The sequence below is a fragment of the Leopardus geoffroyi genome, chromosome C3 (assembly GCF_018350155.1).
Source record: "Leopardus geoffroyi isolate Oge1 chromosome C3, O.geoffroyi_Oge1_pat1.0, whole genome shotgun sequence".
In the NCBI taxonomy this organism is placed as follows: Eukaryota; Metazoa; Chordata; class Mammalia; order Carnivora; family Felidae; genus Leopardus; species Leopardus geoffroyi.
In genome coordinates this window covers 11,521,148-11,538,843 of record NC_059338.1, presented here as the reverse complement: position 1 = coordinate 11,538,843, position 17,696 = coordinate 11,521,148, and the positions used below count along the sequence as shown (strand labels likewise).

At 42.2% G+C, this 17,696-nt stretch overlaps 1 long non-coding RNA gene and 1 pseudogene across 5 annotated transcripts in view; both read left to right on the top strand.

Moving 5' to 3' along the window:
* Positions 1-17,696, top strand: part of LOC123586479 — a 71,671-nt gene that overhangs the window by 20,282 nt on the left and 33,693 nt on the right. The gene's annotated exons all lie outside the window — the stretch shown is intronic.
* LOC123586478 lies at positions 4,765-6,458 on the top strand (annotated as a pseudogene).

Sequence of the window (17,696 nt, the reverse complement as noted above, 5' to 3'; positions counted from 1 at the left end):
TACATCAGAGCAGGAGTCCTAGGATTCTCCTGCCAATACTGGGAGTGACCATGCACTGCACAGGGTGGCAAAGGAGAGCCCAGGAAGGTCCCTGTGCCCCCACACGGGCAGCATGAGTAGTCACGCCAAGTTTGGTAGCTGTAAACCTTAGATCGAATGCAGAATGTTGGGTCACCTTCCCCTTAGCGTCGATTTGTTTTCCCAAAGTTCTCATATGTCTAGGTTTGCTTTTGCACATCTTGCTGAAATGATGAAAACCCAGAATTGTGAGTCACTCAAGCTGGGGATAATTAGAAAAAGTTAGGAGACTTGTTTTAGGGACTAGAAAAGAGACGTCATGCCAGAGGCAGAGCAGGAGAGAGAGGCTCAGGAGGGGGACTTTGGCATGATGTAGTCTGTAAGGGAATCTTTACACCCGTGTGTGTGTGTGTGTGTGTGTGTGTAGGGGGGGAGAAGGAGGTGGGGAGTTAAAGGCATCAGAACAGAGAGCTGAGCACATTATTTAGATAAAGTTTAGTGAAAGCTTTTTCTGTCTCAAGCTGCAAGGTTCCCATGTTTCTTCTGGAGCCGGGCAGAACAATCTGGAACCATAAAACCAGATAGCACTGGACAGTCGGGGGAAGGACTCGATGTGGGGTATGTGCCTGTTGGTATGGGACTCACTCAGAACAAAGCAAACGCATCTGCAAGCATCTCATTGAAATGCTGAGACAAGCAGCCCAGGACAAGGATGTGGTGCCCGGGAGCTCAACCAGGGGCGGTTTCTCCCCTGGGGATGTTTGGGAATGTCTGGAGACATGTTTGGTTGTCACCACTGAGGTGAGAAGTCCCGGTATTTGGCCAGGTGTGCACAGGACAACCCCAACCCCCGTAAGAATGATGTGACCTGAAATGCTAATAGGGCGGAGCTGGGGACACCATGGCCTTGAGAAAGGGATGGCAAATATTTAATTTTGTGGTGCTAATGATTACTGGGAAACATTTAAAAATTTAAATTGTGTAGGTACTTTGCTGTGAAAAATATTTAGGAACATTTTTTTTTTTTTTAATTTTTGGGTTCTTTTGGAACCTCTGTCTTCCGGCACTATATTCCTAATAGAATCTTCAGTTCTTCAATTCACATCCCATGGGGCTTTCAAGAATTTATTTATTTAAAAAAAATTTTTTTAAACGTTTATTTATATTTGAGACAGAGAGAGACAGAGCATGAACGGGGGAGGGTCAGAGAGAGAGGGAGACACAGAATCTGAAACAGGCTCCAGGCTCTGAGCTGTCAGCACAGAGCCTGACGCGGGGCTCGAACTCACGGACCGCGAGATCGTGACCTGAGCCAAAGTCAGCCGCTTAACCGACTGAGCCACCCAGGCGCCCTGGGGCTTTCAAGAATTTAATTCTTGCGCTTGATGAAGGACTACTGTGTAACAGCTATCGATTAATGTATGCAAACTGTTCTGTCTGAAACGCTGTGGTCAGAGTTCGGGAGAAGGTGTGTACCCATCCATCCAGCAAAAGGTTTTTCCTGGAAATTCAGGGTGCCATTATTGGGGCACTATATAATTACAAAATAATCAGATTTGTCTTGTGCCAGGGCTGTGACTATGTGAGCCCAAGGATGTGTAGGTATTAAGGCTCTGAGAAAAGATTTTCTTGTAGGTCATTTCCCACCTCCTCCCATGTTTTAGATGAAAAATTTCTAAACATAGGTTGAGAGAATCTTAGAGTGAATTGGTGCCACCAAGATTATACAATTCACTTGTGCTGTATTTGTTTACACATATGAACCCACTTCTCCATGTCTCCACCCATCCATAAATCTACCTCCTATTTTGGTACATTTCAAAGTAGTACATTTCATTAGTTCACTCTACTCCTAAATGCTTTACTCTATGTTCATTAACTAGAATGCAGTGTTTGTTTAGGGTCTTTTAAAAAAAATTTTTTTTTTTTAACGTTTATTTATTTTTGGGACAGAGAGAGACAGAGCATGAACGGGGGAGGGGCAGAGAGAGAGGGAGACACAGAATCGGAAACAGGCTCCAGGCTCTGAGCCATCAGTCCAGAGCCCGACGCGGGGCTCGAACTCACGGACCGCGAGATCGTGACCTGGCTGAAGTCGGACGCTTAACCGACTGCGCCACCCAGGCGCCCCGGGTCTTTTTTTTAAGTGGAGGGTGAATTCTGCACAGAAAGGCACAAATCTCTGGGTGTACCATTCAATCAATTTTGACACATTTATACACCTGTGTAACCGAACCCCCTATCAAGGTATAGAGTATTACCATCACTGCAGAAAGTTCCCTCATGCTCCTTCTCCACCTGTCTTACTGGTCTGATTTTTTTTTCCACCTTGGGTTAATTTTTTTTTTTTCGTCTACTCTTGCAAACCGTTCTTGGCAATATAAGGATGAATTCTGGCTCTCACTCCAAATCAAGTTGGCCAAGCATGTCAGCACCCCCTAAATGGGAGTCCCTCCCCACCTGGCTCCTTCCCTCATCACTGCCCTAGGGATTCATCAGACGCAATCTCAGAAACCACTGGCTTCATGTCTCCTGTCCAACAGGGTATCTGCCTCGTATCCACTCTTGTTTTCCACCCTGTCCACATGGCAACAGAGCTAATACATGATGAAATAGATGTTCTTATTGAGTCATCCTTGGATGATCCTTCTGTTACTGGTAATCAAATATAGGCTCTCTGTTGCCTATAGGAAAAAATGAAAATTATTTGGAATTAAATACAAGACTCATCAAGATCAGAAGCCTGCCTCCTTTTCCAATCTCATCTCTTATCAACTCTTTCTATGCACCTTATATTCAGGCTATACTGAATTCCTGGCGGTAGTCTGAAATGCTTACCTCTTTACTGGAATACCACCTTTTCCTTATTTGCTTCGGGAATTCCTACGTTTCTTACATATTCTTCAAAATTAATCTCATCTAATCCTGGAAGCCTTTGCATATCTTCTCAGACACTTCACTTAGAGCTTATGCATTTACAAGTAGCCACTGTTAGGAGACTGGTATATCCTTATAGAATTTTACCAGTGCCTTTATATGCAAAACAGAAATAACATATTTTTTTTTGAAATGATAACTGATGTAATATTCTACCTATTATTCTGCAATCAAGTATTTGCATACAGCCTCCAACTCACTGACCACATAATCCATCCCAGAGTTGCGTCCCCTACATCCTTGGGATGTGGTTTGGGTATGGCTTGCATGGAAGAACTATAGGGAATAGAGGTTCCTGTAGTTTGCTATTTTCATAGGAAATTCAATTCTTGTTCTTGGCCCCATGGTGCCTTTCTATCCCCGTATCGTCTGACTTCTTGAAGCTGTAGAATGTGCTAACAAATATACCGCAAGGAAATCGGATTCGGTGACGGAATCACCAGGCCCCAGTCAATGACCCCGAGTGGGTCTGCCTTGGGTGGAGATATCCCAGGATCCACGCAGTGGATGACTGTAAAGGGCTTGCAACGGGGTCCTGCCATGTGCTGCTCAGGCTGGCAAAACAGCCTTCTGAGCTACTGTCCCTCCTCTTGGTCTGACCCTTGGACCTTGGGCCCCAGAGCCGTCCCCTCATACCTGCTCTGTGACTCACGTTCACACGGTTCCAAAAGCAATCTCACCCTCTTGTCTCCGATAGTTCCTCTCGAGATAAAAACAGATGCTCAGAAATGAACTTTCCCCCCTATTTTATTGTATTCTTATATTTAAAGACAAACTGCTTTGGGCATTAAGATGCTGCTATCTACATCTGTTTGCATCATTTAATTTCCTGCCAAAAATGTATATGCTAACCTGATTTTAATGGGTAAAACTAAAGCTGTAGTTTCCTTTCACACAAGGCAAGTCAGGGATGCTCATTTTCCACTGCCCCGACCCCATGCCTCTGTCACATGAACCATGTTTAAGAGTTCTCTCTTATAATCTAGAGGGAAAACTTTATTTAAAGATATTTTTTATAGACAACTGGGTTTTAAGGGCAACTAACTTGCCTAAGAGCTCTGTTTGATTTTCTTCTTGAGCTTGCTTTCTTTGAAGATTCCTTAGAAACAGCTTTTAGAAATATGGTGCCATCTCTGGGAACCATAAAGTGCCAAGTCCGACAAGACCCCCATGGTTTGCTTGTGTCTATGGTGAAATGGAATGTATTCATCTAAAGCTCAACCACCCTTGCTAAATGTTTCTTTAAACACAAGCCCTTACACTGTTGCTTGCTTTCTGCCATGCTATGAGTGTTAGATGATGAGGATCTCTTCCAGGGAGCTGTCCATAGGAGAACCTCAACCTCAGTTGATTCCAGACGTCATGGCTCCAGTGGATACAGACTCAAAGCCTGCTGGGTTCTCAACCCCTGGATTTGAAAAGCCACCAGAGGATGTTGGAACCAGGAAGGAGGCCTTGAGCAGGGATTCCAGCAAGGGCAAGAGAAGGCCAGACTTCCGCACATATCTGGGACACCAGGTGTAGGAATGATTCAAATCAATGTCGGCGTGGTTCTCAGGGCAACTGGCCCAATGGTTCTGTCTGACATCGGATGCTGGAACGTTGGGGTGCCGGAATTCAGGACTAAAATATTGGCTTTTAGAGTGAGAATTCTCTTTGTGGCAGGAGCTCAGTAGACCAGAGAGCATGTATATTGCAGGAGGAACAGGAAGTGGGATGTAGCCTCCAGGGGAGGGGATCAGAATGGGATGGTAGTTTGGTGGGCGGCGGGGGGGGTGGGGTGGGGTGGTCCAGTCACTTCATGGACCAGAAAATTGATTTCAAAGAAGCACTCAGTGGAGGTGTAGCTCAAGAACAAGATGAAGAAGTGTTTACTAAAACATTTGCTTTGTTTTAAGTAACGTTTGTCCCAATTAAAATAGTAAAGTACAAACACAATCAGTGTATACAACTTGGAAAAAAACTCAGAAAATCACAAAGAGAGCTTCCGGGGTTAGCCTGGGCTGGCGGCGGCAGAATGGAGACCGGGCCTGAGGACAAGGGACTGACCTGCCGCCCGATGCTGGCCTCTTCCTGGGATGCTGCAGGTGGAACTCTGGCCCAGAGCCTTCCTCGCACCCAGGCTCGTCCGCGTGCCTCCTGTCCTGGGGCCGAGATCTGGTGATTTTGAAGAGAAGCCTGAACAGCCAAGATGAACACCCCTGCTCCTTTTACCTGAGATGTGGCCCTAACGGGGTGAGCACAGAATTATTTTCTACAAAAAATATAGAAAATTGGAGTCCCCCAGCCACGCTTGTAAAGTAAAGTTGCTCTCCGTTGGTGAAAAGCAATATGTGTTCATCACTAAAGTTATGGTACACGTGAGGCCGGTTTCAGCAAATTCTTCAACGAGCTCTCCTTCAAAAGTTCAAAGCCAGTAAGGGAGGATCATCTTACATACATCAAGTGACCTCAGTGTTCATTGAAAGTGTACCCGTTACTGCAAATCTAGAACTGTAAGGTGATAGGGTCATAGATTATCTTTGTTTGCAGTATTTTTTGTTTTTTAGGATCGAGGCTAGACCTCCAGAGGGTCCAAACTGTCGTGGAGTTTCCGGGGTCAAGGTTGTCACCTGGAGCTCAGCAATTGATGAATATGATTAGGTTTCAACGGCATAATTGGATTCCTATTGGAAAGCGGCATCGGCCGGTTTTGGGAAATAAGGGATCCAAACGTATGATTGACCTACAATCGTCATCGACCTCAGGAGCCTTGCGCGAGTCACCCTCCACACCTTTTCCTTTTCCTTTTCCTTTCAGAACTGGATTGACATCTGGAACCATGACTGGAGACTTAAACGCTTCCATTGAGAAGAGTCCGCAGCAACCTGGTGGAGGAAATATTACAAACCCTAGAGTGTAAAGTTGTGCCACAAAACCACCCTCTCCTTGAGAATGACCTTAAAAATGCAATTTCTTCTTTCCTAGCAAAGAAAGCAAGTGACAACTCTCATATTTCCAACTCCGAGTTGCTGTCTTTTCTTCAGAACCTATGTAGTCTGGTCAACCATCTCCGCGTGGGACATTCACGCCAAGTGGCAGGAAGACATCGCTGACGTTTGGTCATTGTTGGTGTTGCAGTGGAAGAGCAACCTGTGTGCTCCTATTTGGAAAAGATTCTTACTAAAAATATGGAACTGATGGAAGAAAAACTCTTGTGGAATATATTGATCTGCGAACATATAAACTTCAGGAGTACACAGATACAAAGATCGTTTTGTTAATAAACACGCTGCAGAATCCCTACTCCCCACCCACTTAGCATGTACAAGGCACTATAGATATTTACTACACATTTATTGCAAAGCCAAAACCCCAAAAGTTCAAAGCAACTAGGGGAGGACCATCTTACTTACATCAAGTGACCTCAGTGTTCATTTTAGCTGTACTTGTTACTGTAAATCTAGAACTGTAATGTGATAGGGTCATAGATTATTTTTGTTTGCAGTATTTTTTGCTTTGATTTTTTACTTTTGTTTACTTTTATTTTTGTTTAAGCATTTAAACTTTTTAAGGACTTAAAAAAATTTTTTTTAAAACATTTATTTACTTTTGAGAGACAGAGAGACAGAGCATGAGTGGGGAAGGGGTAGAGAGAAAGGGAGACCCAGAATCTGGAGCAGGCTCCAGGCTCTGAGCTGTCAGCACAGAGCCCGACGCGGGGCCTGAGAACCGTGAGATCGTGACCTGAGCCAAAGTTGGACGCTCAACTGACTGAGCCACGTAGGTGCCCCTAAACTTTTTAAGGATTTCTAATGCAATTCATGAGTGTGTTGTATATGTGTTTGACTTAAGTACTGTTTTAATTTATACAAAGACCTTATGTTTTAGAAGAATGAAAAAAATACAGTATTTGATATATTTTTCTTCTAGTTGATCGTTCTCGGAAAGGGTTCTCTGAGCCCTTAAGACTTGCAACCTTTAATTTCAGATCACCAAAATACATTTTATATTGTTTATTTCAGGTGAAAAATTAGACGTGATGTTTCTGCAACATTAGTTTACATCGGGCCATTAACCTTATGTTCTGTCACATCAGAGCGATACTACGGATAAGAAAGGAAAACCAGAACTGGACTATTTGTTAAGATTATTATTTTAGATTTAGCGTCTGATGCAAAACAAGAGAAGTCATCTTGTGTCATCCCAATAAACCCAGAATGAATAAGGAACTCTTCTTTTCTGAGCTGAGAGTGGTTCCTCTTTCGAGACACCTTTTCTGCCACGTTTAAGCATAAAGCACTGAATCTCTGCACTGAAGGATTGAGGCATATGAATCAACAAGATTGTGGTTCTCGCTGGCAGATACAACTTTCAGAAATTATAACTATCTTATATGCCTTGAAGGGTGGTATATTTGCATCGAAAAAATAAATTCATCTTCTCTGGGAAAAGAAAAAAAGAAAAAGCAACAAAGAGGAAGACCCTTTTTACGATTCAATTGGTAGTGTCCTTCAAATCTCTCTTTCTCTATAATTGAAAGATTGGTATCATATATATAATTTTGAGATCTTGTCTATAATATGAATTCTATATTATTAATTGCTAAGCTATTTTTGCATACAACTTTATGAACATCTCTATTCTTTAGAACATATATTGTGAAGTGAATTCTTTTCTGGAATCACAGGGGATATTCCTGTCATCTGGAAACATTATATGGATTTACACCTGTAGAGTGCCCTCTCTGTCACTGACAGGGCTTTCCTGAGTCTGAGCTCCATGGGGGACTCAATACAAGGTAGGGATGCACAGAACTCAGGGAGCACGTTGCGGGGAATATTCTCCGGACTGGGGAGTGAAGAGATTTTGAGGCTTCTGGTCTCGACTGTGCCACATACCCTGATACACGGCCTCAGGCGAACAATTACCCACCTGGTCTTTGTTTCCTCATCTGTAAAATATCGTGGTTGGATGTGATAATATCTCAGCTCCCTTCAAACGTTGACATTTTCTTATCCTCAATGATAGTGAGCACACTGAGTGAATCACCCAGCCCGATACTCCCATGGAACGCTTGATGAACTTGATCTTTCAAGAAGACTGTCACTGCACAGATCAAGAAGAGAGACAAACTCTGGGTCCTGGAAAATAAAACACGGTGCCCCCACCCCCCGACCTGAGACAACCAGCAGCTGTCAACGTTTTCAGGAGTGAATTACAGAATGACGTCTCCCCTTCTTTTGTGCTCCCCTAGGAGGCAGAGACAGTAAATTCTTACTTCGTGGAATTAATTTCTAGGGTGTCTTATTTTTTCCTCTCATGTGGTTGCCTCATATAAACAGATGGGGGAAAGGGCAAGAATGAATGGTGGGGAGCAGCTATGCGGACTTACAAATATGAAAATATGAAGTGAAATTTCGTGAAGGAATCCAGGCAACCAGACAGAGGGGAGCGGCTGCCGTATGATCTCAGGGAGACGGACGGCCCAAGTGGACCACAACAAACCATGGGACGGCCTTGGGCTCAGCCCTTCTCGGGGCTGCCTCTTTTGCTCTGATTCAAATGCTAGAATTGTCTCTCGTGCTGCAAACAAGGCCCATGGCACAGTCTGGTAATTTAATCGATTCCTCCTGGTTGTTGGGGCCAGCAGATGAACGATTCGTTCTTTTCTCTTGGCGCAACTGAGTTGCTGTTAAAAAGTGCTTCTAAGCGCTTAGAATCATGCAGTACATGGAACCCAGTGGGCCCCTGGTGGGAAGGTGGCCGTCACGTGGCTAATTTATTTCAAATCTCACCCAGGAAATCCAGTTTATTTCAACAAATCCTGGACCAGGAGCGAGGGCTGAGGGAGAGCCACCAGGAGCAGCCACAAACATTAAGTATTGCAGAGCTGGATTAAGGCAGGGTCAGAGCTCCGATGACTGTTTCAATTATTACAGAATGTAAACTCATCGGATGACATCTAATCTGGCCATATTTCCCTCAATTATTTGACCCCAGCAGGGTTTACTTTCCCATCAGTACTGGATCACAGAGCTGTCAGCTGGCGGGTTTGAAGGATGATTTGTTGCCCTAATGATGATACTGAAATCTGTTTATGGTTGTTTGTCTAGGGGTCATCTTTCTTCCAGGCAGATTTCTTCCCCTGGGATTCTGTTGGGGCAGCTCTCTTTAATTCCCCAAAGAGAACAACTGTCAGGGCTTCATACAGGGTAAATATTCCTTCCATGTTCATTTTATGACCTATGACTGTTGCATAGTTATTGAGCCAACTATGTTAATAATGATGCCTTAGAGGGGTGCCTGGTGGCTCAGTCACTTAAATATCCAGCTCTTCATTTTGGCTCAGGTCATGATCTCAGCGTTTGTGCGATGGAACCCGAAGTCAGGCTCTGCGCTGACAGCATGGAGCCCGCCTAAGCCTGCTTGGGATTCTCTCTCTCGGTGTCTTTCTGCTCCTCTCTGACTCACGGGCACGCACGAGCTAGTGTGTGCACACGCTCTGTCTCTCACAATAAACAAATAAACGTTAAAAAAAATAACGATGCCTTGTACATGGAAGATGCTTTGACGTTTACCCAGCACACTCATACGTATCATTTCGCAGGCTAATTATATTCAGCACAGTAATTCTACAAATCAGTTGTACTAATGGCAAAAACAATGATAATACATATCGGGCAGTTTGCAGTGTTGCAGGCAACAGTCTGGGGGTGTGAGTACCACTATCGTCTCCATTTTGCCGATGAAGTCGAGGCACAGGACGGTTGAGCGCCTTGCAAAAAGTCACACAGCTGGTGATCTGGGCTACTTCTTGGAGGCAGTGGCATGGGAACAGCCCTGTGTGGAGGGATGTGGGGCAGGCGGAATGAAAATGCACCTCTGGGGGATTTGGCTCTAAAATTAATAGTGACTCTCAGAAAGTTCACCATATTTTTTAAAAATCATGGGATTTTCTTAGAGTTTTGTGCAAAATTTTCACTCTCTAATACACTTGCTCCACTTGAGCAGTGATAGTCCATTTGCTCCCAGTATTTAATAAGAAATTGCCAGATAGATTAATGGTGTGTGTGTGTGTGTGTGTGTGTGTGTGTGAGAGAGAGAGAGAGAGAGAGAGAGAATCAGTTAATAGAGAGACTGGGGTATCTAGGTTTGGAATGATCACATACAGACATGTAATAGAATTGGGATTAGTATGTTCAAGAAAAAAGAATACATGAGTAAAAGTTTAGAAGTTAAGTGTAATCTATAGAAAAGTAACAAATATCAATCTGAGAATACAACTACAATATCTGAAATTAAGAAACAAACTAATAATGGATTAAATACAGATGAAGAGAGAATTAATGAACTAGAATATATGTCAGCAGAACACATACAGATTTAAGAATAGAGCAGAGAAAATAATGCAGACAATAATGTTGTGAGTAACTTTTGAAAAATTTTTGAAAAAATCCACTGTAATTCAAACCTCAGAAAGAGGAGGGATAGCAAATGACGCAGAACAAATGTTTGAAGAGCTTAAAAGCCACCGACTTTTCCAGACGGTCAAAAGACATCAAGCCACAGATTCAAGAATCACTACAAATCCCAAACTGGCTTAAAGGAATCCACTCCTAGGCATATCATAGTCAGACTTAAAAAAACCTAAGATGACGACGACAACAACAACAACAACAAAACCAACAAAACAAAAGAAAAAGCCCCAAACCCAAACAAACTTTAAAGCAACTACAGAAATCTTGAAAGGAATCTTCAAAAGGAGAAAATAAGACCTAGCTCATTTCTCAAGAGAAACAATCAAAGCCAGAAGACAATGGTGTAGGGTATTTATTTTTGAAAGAAAATAACTGTCAACCTAGAATTCTACACCCAGAGGAAATGTTTAAAATGAAGGCAAAATAAAGTCACGTTTTATAAAAACAGAAACAACTTAGCTGTATATCTATACTAAAAAATACCATAGTAAGTTCTTCAGGCAGAAGGAAAAGTATCCCGGATTGGAAAAAAAAAAATTGTAGAAAGAAACCCAAAACAATATAATGGATAAATACATGGTGAAAATATAAACTACTATTTTCATAAAAGGTAACAATAATGTCTTGTGGGTATGAACTATATGTAGATACAATACTTGACAACGAAGCTCAACAAGAGAGGAAGATAAATGGAATTTAAAATGTTTTTACGTCATGCTTTATTGTGGGAAAGAAAAGTTCTAATTTATGTCAGACTTTACAAAGTCAGGGATGGATGTTCTGATCTTCAGGGTGACCACTAAAAAGAAATGGTAAAAGAATGTATAATTCACAAGCCAGTAGTGGAGAACAGAAATGTTCAAAAAAGCCTTGAAGCTTTGTCCCAGAGAAGGCGAGAAAGGAGAGTAAAAGGAAAATATAATAAGGGAGACATTATAAAACAGATAGTACAATGATGGTAGTTTAAGTACAAACACATTGGTAGGTATATTAAATGCAAATACATTAAATGACATTATTAAAAGACAGAGATACGAGGCTGGATTAAAGATCACAACCAGCCATATGACGCTTATAGGAAACAGACCTTAACTGTAAAGATACAGACATTTTGCAAATAAAATGGTGGGAAGAGATGTGATGTCATCATAATCTAAAGTAAGCTGGAACAGCTGTGCTGGTAGACCAAGAAGACGAAGTCCAGAAGTATTACTGTAGCAGAAGAGGGTTGGTTGATAATGATCAAATGTCAATCCAAGGGTCTTGTTCCAGTGTTTCTGCTGAGTACCTTTGGGACCGTGCACAGATCACGTGCCTGTCAGAGTTTCGTGTTTTTCGTGTGTGAAGCGAGGGGTTGGATCAGAGTGGTTGTTCTTACGCTGGATTCTTGAAACTCCTCAGGGCTCTAGACATATGGGGACTCTCCCATGCTTAGAGGATTCAGTTCTCAGTTGGCAGGGGACTTTGCCTCGTGACTATGGATCTGTGTCCTTGGCTCTCAAGGGGTTTCATAAATTCAAGGAAATTGTTTACGAATTTGACGTGTGTGTAGGAATCTGTATTTTTCTGGGGATAGGCTCCATCATTTCCAGTAGATTTTCAAGTGACCCACAACACAAAAAAGCTCACTGAGATTAGTGACTAATTTACATTCTCAGTTAATAATCAAAAGGGAGGGGGAGCCTGGGTGACTCAGCTGGTTAAGCATATGACTCTTGGTTTCCGCTCCGGTCATGATCTCATGGTTCGTGAGATCAAGCCCCACGTTGGGCTCTGTGCTGACAGCATGGAGCCTGCCTGGGATTTTCTCTCTCCCTCTCTCTTTGCCCCTCCCCTGCTCACACTCTCTCTCTGTAAATAAGTAAATAAACATTTAAAAAAATAATCAAGGGTGGGGCACTTGGGTGACTCAGTCCATTAAAAAAGCAGCTGACTTTGGCTCACGTCATGACCTCGCGGTTTGTGGGTTTGAGCCCCACATCGGGCTCTGTGCTGACAGCTCAGAGCCTGAAGCCTGCTTCAGAGTGCGTGTGTCTCTCTCTCTGCTCCACCCCCACTCGTGCTCTGTCTCTCTAAAAAATCAATAAACGTTAAAAAAATTTTTTTTAAAAGTAATCAAGGGTCACCTGGGTGGGTCAGTTGGTTAAGCGTCTGACTCTTGATTTTGGCTCAGATCATGATCTCGCAGTTTGTGAGTCTGAGCCCCACATCTGGCTCCACACTGACGGTGCAGAGCCTGCATGGGATTCTCCCTCTCTCCCTCTCTCTCTGTTCCTCCCACTGTCTCTCTCTCTCTCTCAAAATAAATAAAGAAACTTAAAAAATAGTAAAAAATAATCAAAATGCAGTGGTAGGAGCTTGGGAGTCTTTGAAAGCAACAGGTGATTCTGATACTCATCTGCTACTTGCTTTTTCTATTCCAAAGATAATCTCAGAAGAAGGTTAAGATTTTTACTAGTGTTAAGAAAATGAAAAGCCAACGTTTACAAAATTTGGCTGTTTTTTTCTTCCTATAAAAGTGCTCTACTTTGTAAAGATGGAATTGACATTAAAGAAAATGGTTTTAAAAATTTCCTATTGAGTCTTCGCTATAACATAACCGTTCATCATTTTGGTTTATTTTCTTCCGAAACTTTCCACTTAGTACTTATTTATACAATAATTGTAATATATATGTATTTAATGTTTTATTTATTTTTGAGAGAAAGAGAGACAGAGTACAAGCTGGGGGGGGGGGTGCAGAGAGAGAGGGAGGCACAGAATCCGAAGCAGGCTCCAGGCTCCGAGCTGTCAGCACAAGCCTGACACTGGGCTCGAACTCGTGAACTGTGAGATCATGATCTGAGCCAAAGTTGGCCGCTTAACCAACTGAGCCACCTATACAATAATTGTAGTTGTAATGCAGATGAAATTTGTACCTTCTTTTTTATGTACGAGTATATTATAAACATTTTCCACAGTTTGAAATAAATACAACTTTTAATAATTAAAATTAGTCCACTGAGTTGATGTTTCATATCTTATATTTAATAGGATTTTGGGATTGTGCACTCAGAAAAGTACAACAATCGTAATTGTAAAGCTTGATGAATATTCACAAAGTCAACACACCCATATAACAAATGTCCAGATCAAGAAGTAGAACATTACCAGCCCCCTTTCCACTTACTATCATCCTTTCATTCTCACAAGGGGTCACGATCATGAATTTTATTGATTTTTTATTATTTTTAATGTTCTATTTATTTTTTTATTTTTTTATTAAAAAAAATTTTTTTTTTCAACGTTTATTTATTTTTGGGACAGAGAGAGACAGAGCATGAATGGGGGAGGGACAGAGAGAGAGGGAGACACAGAATCGGAAACAGGCTCCAGGCTCTGAGCCATCAGCCCAGAGCCCGACGCGGGGCTCGAACTCACGGACCGCGAGATCGTGACCTGGCTGAAGTCGGACGCTTAACCGACTGCGCCACCCAGGCGCCCCTGTTCTATTTATTTTTGAGAGAGAGTGCAAGCGGGGGAGGGGCAGAGGGAGGGGGAAAGAGGATCTGAAGTGGGCTATGCGCTGACAGGAGGGAGCCCGATGCGGGGTTCGAACTCACGAACTGAGGGATCGTGAGCTGAGCTGAAGTCGGGCGCTCAACTGACTGAGCCACCCAGGTGCCCCCGCGATCATGACTTTTAACACCATGGGTTAATTGTGCTTCTTTTGAAATATATATATATAGAAATATATATATATAGAAATATATATATATAGAAATATATATATATAGAAATATATATATATATAGAAATATATATATATAGAAATATATATATAGAAATATATATATATAGAAATATATATATAGAAATATATATATATATATTTATACACACACACACACACACACACACACACAGTCATCTGGTGTGTACTCTTTCTTCTGGCTTTTTTCATTCAGCATTATGTTTGTGTGATTTACCCACATTGCCACGTGTAACAGTTCGTTTTCACAACTGCATAGTATTCTCTTGTAAGATTTACTCCAGTTTGTCTAAATCTTGATAGGCATTTGGGTTACTTCCAGTTTTGAGTTATTGCAGATAGTGTTGTTATGACCATTTTTGTACATATCTCTTGGTGTACATCTGTAATAAGTTTCTGTTGGGTATGTACCTAGGAGTGGAATTGCTGCGGCATATTGCATATGCTATGCTTAGCTCTCAAAAGAGAGCTGTGGACGCTTCTCCAAAAGAAAGATACTGTGGACACTTCTCCAAAAGAAAGGTACAGGGGCGCCTGGGTGGCTCAGTTGGTTAAGCATCTGACTCTTGATTTCTGCTCAGGTCATGATCTCAGGGTTTGTGGGATCGAGCCCTGTTATTGGGCTCTGAGCTGACAACACTGAGCATGCTTGTGATTCTCTCTTCCTCTCCCTCTCTCTACCCCTCCCCCACTCACATGCATGCAGTCTCTCTCTCTCTCTCTCTCTGTCAAAATAAATAAACTTAAAAAGAAAGCCAATCCACAAAGGATACAGAACAATTATTAAGTTGCATAGAATTTATAACATAGCCTCAAAATACATAAAACAACGAAGGGCCAAATTAAATTTTGTTTGTTTATTTTGAGAGAGAGAGAGCGAACAGGAGAGGGACAGAGAGAGAGGGAGAGAGAGAGAATCCCAAGCAGACTCCGAGCTGTCAGTGTGGAGCCTGATAGAGGGCTCAAACTCATAAACCGTGAGATCACAACCTGAGCTGAAATCACCAGGTGGACGCTCAACCGACTGAGCCATAGGTGCCCTCCAAAATGACCAAATTAAAGGGAAAAGTAAACAAATCTGCAAATGTGGAATACTCAAAATTCTCAGGATAAGCTTTTGAGAATGTCAACTATTTTTTTTCATACGTAATACTAAAAAGGATTTTAATGCTCACAATATGTTCTTTTTCTTTTGAGTAATTTCTTCTGAATAAGGAAGAAGTAAGAAGATATAATTTTTTTACTTTGATATGAATATACACGTGAAATTCCCAGAGAGCTCCATCTACATGTGGTGGACGAGCTTCCTTATTCCTTTTTCCTCATTTCTCCCCCCACTGGACCTCAGATGCAGAGAATTGTCTTATTTATATTCCTTAATTTAGAGCACATTGCCAGTATCTGTACAAGACCTCTTTCTTGTTTAAATTTATTTTATTTTATTTTTTGCCTTCTTTGTCAATTTCTACTCCCACTCAGTCTCAAAATCCCACCTTTCTTGTATGTTCTCCCGGAGTATCCTTGGGAACGACAATTCTCGGAATCTCTTGACAGTAAAGTTCTACTTTATATGTCGCCAATGCAAAATTCTCATAAAGGATTTGGAAGGCGGAATAGATGTAGATGTCATTAATTTTCCTCCGTCTGTGGCATGCAGACATCAGGATTTGGACAGATGAGATTTTACAACATTTTACCGCATCAGCCGCAACAGTGAGTTCCTGCGGGTTTCGACCTGGTTGACAGAAACCTCCTCATTCTCTGAGAGGCAGAAACATCCTTCCCTGACCTTTACTCCTCCATCAATGGAAGCAATTTTTACGTACTTGATTGCCTGTATTAAATCCTTGCTTGAAATACATTGCGTGCTGGTGTTTCCGGGACTGAATCTCGGCTGATAAAATATTTGGTGCCGGTAGTGACTGCGCGTATATTTCTATGTGGGAAGCTGGGGTTTGTTATTTGACCTCGTTATGTTCGAAAGCAGTGGTGACATAATTGCCAGTGACATGGATATTAATAATCCACGGCGTGCAATAACAAAAGCATTATTGAAATTATCACCTGTTGGTGCCTACAAATTTTCTTTTGAAGGCGAGACATTGAGTGACCAAGTGCCTGTTGCCGTCAACTCTAAGTACGGAAATAAAGGCTACAGGGACCGTGGGGTGCGACAATGTCTTATGACTGTGAAAGAGGTTTAAATTATCTGATTAAATCACAGTCGAAGAACCAGAGGGCTTGGATGACTGAACCAAAAGAACCCCTTAGATGTGGTGGCTGCTGGGCCAACGTATAAAAAAGTCAGATCCACAATGTTGATCCTGCATCTTATAGAATTACATCGCAGGTTGAATTCACAGCCTTGCTGTGTCACATGTGAAAATTATGACATTGCTTTGCAAAGGGAGACACCATAAAAAGTGAATTGGGAACATGTGGGAAAGGGTGGGCAGGTCTGATTACCTTAAAGCTCACATCTAACTGGCACCCTCTTCCCAGCAGCTCTTCCCTTATCTGAGGAGGCTAGGCTTGCTGGAAAAGTCTGCAAGCTTGCTGGAACTGCCTGGAACAATTCTCTTATAAGTGGATCTTAGTGTTCCTCAAAACCTGCTCCTGATTACCTATAAGTCTGTAACTCAGGTCAGAGCCCAGCCTGTCCCAGAGGGATAAGTCCAAGTATAAGTACAAGGGGAAGAGATAGCTGATGCTCCTTAATCCCCCCTCCCCCGCCCCCATTACAAGAGAGATCGAAACAAACATGAAATCTGTTAAAGTTATTGGTTTGGGGGGATTATCAAAAGATTATGGGTTCAGTGTGTCAATTTCAGCAGCTGGGAATGGCTCTTGAGTTCTCTCTGTTGGTTGATTCTGTAATGATTTGTTTGCAAAATTTACTCAATAGTTCTTCCCACTCCTGTATACCCATCCCTTTGTAATGGGACTTCACCATCAAAAGAACTTCGCTGTTTGTCCGATTCTTGAATCTGGACTTGAAATGTAACTTGCTCTGGTTATGGGACATTAGCAAACATCAAAGCAGAGGTTTAAAAAGTGCATGTATGTTGGGATTTGCATTCTCCCGCTGGTGGGAACCATTTTGCCTCCGTTTAAACAAGCTTAGGCTAGACTAGGTTAGTAGCTACTAGCTACTGGTGGGTGAGTGATAACTTGAAGACCTGGAGAAAAGTCTCAACCATCTCAGGCAAATCTTTGGATATATGAATGAGGTTATCCTAAATCATTCATCCTTAAACCCAAAGAACAGCCCAATAATCCCAGGGAATCAGAGAAATAGTATTTGCAGCTTTTAAAAAGTTTATTTATTTATTTATTTTGAGAGAGAGAGAGAGAGAATCCCAAGCCCAGGGTGGAGCCGGACACAGGGCTCAATCTCACGACCCTAAGATCACGACCTGAGCCGAAACTAAGAGTCAGATGCTTAACCCACTAAGCCACCCAGGAGCCCTAGTGTTTGCAGTTTTAATGTGTGGTTTGTGAAATATTGTTTATGCAGCAGAGCTTAATTG